The 4289-nt window shown below is 39.2% G+C and overlaps 1 protein-coding gene across 1 annotated transcript in view; it reads left to right on the top strand.

Annotated features, from left to right (window-relative positions):
* Nucleotides 1–4289, top strand: part of LOC118738149 (basement membrane-specific heparan sulfate proteoglycan core protein) — a 102755-nt gene that overhangs the window by 11651 nt on the left and 86815 nt on the right. The gene's annotated exons all lie outside the window — the stretch shown is intronic.

The raw sequence follows: 4289 nt of genomic DNA, 5'->3' as shown, positions 1-4289 counted from the left end.
AAAAAAACCCACGTCCTCTTCTCTGTACAGTATCAAGCACCCTACAGCAAGCGTAAGAGGCCACATATTCACTGCTTCTGAAAAGACCCTACAGATCCCACACAAGCAGCTGCAATGAATTTCTCAACTGACTAGCCAAGATGCATTATTGTCGTGAATTGCCGTGAGCACAACCCCAATCATCCGTATGCAGACTGGGATAAATAAATTTGCCTAAAATATTGGTAAATCGCCAGAAGTCTGTTCTACGAAAATAGGATAAGATGGCTCAGCGCCCTTCAGAGGACCTGGAGCAGATAAAGTTTTACCAGCTTATTATTAAAAAGGACTTTTCTACCTACTTGCCTTTTGAAGGAACCCCAATTTCCACTACAACAGCAAAAAGTGGCGGGGCGCTATATCCCAAAGGTGGGGTGAAAATCAGCTGACCTAACAAAGTCATGTCTACTAGCTTAAGTTAGGTTGATTGTGGAAGACCCCTAGGGGAGCCCATTGTGTTACCATATAACACAATTTAGTTAGAACGGTAACTACTGGTTCTCTGTGTTAAGCTAAAATAAGCGCTGGGTGCTCAAAACAAAGTTCCGCGGGCCACTAATGTCCACTCCGGGAAGCTCCCCGGGAGTGTTGATGAAATGCTCACCGAGGTGCCTAAACCTTAGTCTGGAGAAAGCCGGGCAGCTGAGATGGAAATGTTGATATGCGGCATTAGGGGCCTGTGACTTTGTTAAGTCGTACCGCGTGGGTTCCTAGAGGACAATGTCGTGTAACTAAATCTGTAAGAATCGAAAGCTGGCGCGGAAGCTCCCTTGACTTCACGCGGTCAACAACCGGCCAGAATTACCTTGCAGCTTGGCAATCAGAGTAGATATATACCCTCCTTGTAGGTAAAATATTGGTGCATAGCCAATCGGCTGCCCCTTTTATAGCGGCCGTCCTTTGTACGCGCTCTAGCTTCCCAAGAATAGCCCTTTCCAGTGAATTCCACCAGACGATGATCCCATATAACATGATTGGATTGATTATGGTTTCACATAGCCAGTATATCACTTTTGGAGAGAGTCCCAATCTCTTTCCTATGCTTACCAACGCCTTTTTTGCTCGCTCCTCAATATTTACCTTCCATGATAGCTTCCCTGAAAAAAGCGCTTAAAATCGCATATACGGGAAAACTGAATCAATACTTTACTATATACAATTCGGAATTTAAGAAAAACTTGGTTTCGTCAATACCTAAACCGACTAAAGAACAGTGTTATTATTAGCTACGAAAGAATGCACGCAGAGTGGAGTAATCACCCCACTGCTATGGTTCATCTAGTGGATAAACTAGTTTGCCTTCGCACTGAAAATGGCTTCGGGGCTTAGGGCTACGTACGCGATTTGGTCATTCTAATCAGAGGTAGGTTTGAAGACACTTTCTCCAATATCCTGCATAAATCCCAAGAAGGTTAAGATATTGATATACTCCAGGAAAAGGAAGCGACAGAAATTGCTGAAACCCTCCCTTTAATGGAAGCAGATTAATTTCTCTTAAGAGATCAAATATATGTAAGTTATCCTTGACGACAAGCTCTCATTGAATCCGAAATCAAGGCTGTCTGGTGCTTCCAGAAACTAATGTAGCGCACGACTAGCCTGCGAGAGCAATAAGAACACAACCGCCGCACTTGAGGAGTTTCTTGAACTGCCGTCTTTGTACATTGAAGACATGATCTAAAAACTTTTACAGGTTTTTTTACTGCAAGTTAATGAAATACATGTCAAATCTGGAAGTTGCTTACTCTGGCGTGCGCCGGTTGTGTCAAATGAAAATGATGATATGAGAATTTTTCATAACCGTGGGAAAGTGCTTCCTCCATTATTAAAATATGTTCTGCACACCTTTCACCAGGTCAGCGTGGGTTTTCTTACTTAAGTTTTCCCTGCTTTTAAAATCTTTCAAAAGTAGCGACTTACTGGGATTTTTTTCATAATTCCTTCAGGATATTTTCGATTTTTTTTTGTGGAATTTCAGTTTTTTTGACTAAATTGTGCTACTACTATTTTTTATCTTAGATGTGGATATGATTTCGCTTCGATATGCATAAATACATAAATAAGAGTAGTTACTAATTTAAGACCATGGGAATATCATTATTTTTATTACATTTAAATTTATAAAAGGATTGCAAAAGAGCCAAAGGCATATACGCAAAAACACTTGTTTCCAACAACGCCACTAATGAATGCCTAACTATCAACCCTCTCACTAACACTTTTCTACTAAAGAATATTTAATATATATCATTGCTTTTTTTCAGATCCCTATGTCGTTGCATGGAAACGTGGCATTGCCATTTTGACCGCTGGCAATGTGAAAGTCACTCCGGATCCACGTGTATCCCGGGCCGAGCGATTCAATTTACAAATTCGTGATGCTGTGCCACAGGATGCTGGTGACTACATTTGCCAGATAGCCACAATGGAACCACGCGAAATTACACACACAGTTGAAATTCTAGGTAAGTCCTTGAATTTTGCTAAAAACCTAACTACTTAGTTAGCACACTTGCACTGGCGCACCGGCGCTAAATGGAGCAAAACAGCAAAAGCAAAGCAAAGCCAAGTCGACTGTACTCGTACGGAAAGCAGAGCGAATGTATTTACATATGTATATACATACATATATATGTATGTATGTACATACATGTGTAGGTTTATAGTTTTCATCTAATTAAAATTCAAAGTAGTGCAACTATATTGCAATCAAAAAGCATTATGTTGTTTTTATTGTAAGTATCAATTTATTCAGTTTTTGTTGTAGGAGTAGTACAATAGCTTTCAGTTGAGCTGACTAGATTGTGTACCAGTTATATGCTGTTTTTGTTTGTTTTGCATCATTCACTCGCTCGATGTCGGCCACACTGAGTGGCGGATGTGTGTCAACAATTTCCGCTACACCAGTGCGTCGCACAGTGGTTCGGCTCCGTACATTTTTTGGAAAAACATAGAAGGAGTGGTCCTAGCTCATTGAAATTTTGCACACAGATTATATGTGAGCTAGTTAAAAAATCTTCCGGAAATGGTTGAATCGGTGCATCATTTAAATCTGAAAATTAGATATTCAAAAAAATTAATTTTTTCCACGACCGAACCACTGTGGGATTATGGGATTATGGGATTTCGGTGGAAAATTCGGTGTAAATTTTTTGAACATTTAATTCTTACATTTCGACGGTTTAGCCTTAAAGCGCGTTTCCACAATTGCGTAACTTCGACACTATTTTCATCGATTTTTTAAGGATTTTTTGAGGTTAGATTTGTATGAGAGGCATGCCTTAAAATAAACTAAATACGTCCATTGAAATATGGACAGAATTTTTGAGTCATTTATTCATCGGTGCACTTTCTATGGAATTTTTAAGGCATTTTTGGGGTTGGAGATTTTCTTCTTATAGTAAATCTATCAAGCCAAGCTTTTCTTTATTTTCTTGATTTATGTGCATAAATGTTACATACGGAAAATTGAGGTTCAACGTCGACACGTTTCTAATTTTTTCCGAAAAATGTATGGCACTATACCTCTGTGCGCCCAACTGTGGCAGCTACGAATTTTCATTTGATTTGTTTTTAAAATTGCCGCGAATAGCTCATCCGAATATGATAATCAATTTTCGGAAAACGATTTTCACATGAATGCATTCCGTTATGCTGCCACATAAAATTTCTGTTCCAGAAGAGTGATTTGTGTATAGATGCAACTAGAATGCAATTCAATAAGCATCCACGTAGCGAGTTTACTAACGATCAACCAGTGGAATAGTGTCAAGGATAATGAACTTGGCTCTTACTTGTGTGTATGTGTGTGTGTGTGTGTGTTTTGTGATTGCATATTGGATGGAGTGGATTTTTTTTTACTCGTATATGTAACTATAGGTGCATTCTTTTGCAACCGAGCTACAAAAGAACACCCGCTTAAACAACACAACATCCGATATTTATCCGAGTTCAGCCAGGTCGGCTAAAATATACGCGACCTGAAGAGTAGTGTTGTTAAGTGAAAAACTGCTCTATTACCAACAGGGTTGCTTAAGTAGCTAAAAGGAAATTTTACCAGAGTTGAGCGTTCTTTTGTCGCTCGCTTACAAAAAAGTGCAGCTTATATAACTTTTTACCATTATTTGTACGTTACTCGTAAAATTTGATACATTTGTAGTGAAGCGCATCAATGACAGCAATCACTTGCGAATTGCTGCTAGGTTTGCGTTAATTAGTTGTGTTTTCAAATCACTTGTTTACTGTGTACA

The sequence above is a fragment of the Rhagoletis pomonella genome, unplaced genomic scaffold, assembly GCF_013731165.1.
Source record: "Rhagoletis pomonella isolate Grant_MI unplaced genomic scaffold, Rhpom_1.0 Rhpom_scaffold_00004, whole genome shotgun sequence".
NCBI lineage: Eukaryota > Metazoa > Arthropoda > Insecta > Diptera > Tephritidae > Rhagoletis > Rhagoletis pomonella.
Note: the sequence above shows the minus strand (reverse complement) of the source record. Positions and strands in the feature narration are given on the sequence as shown.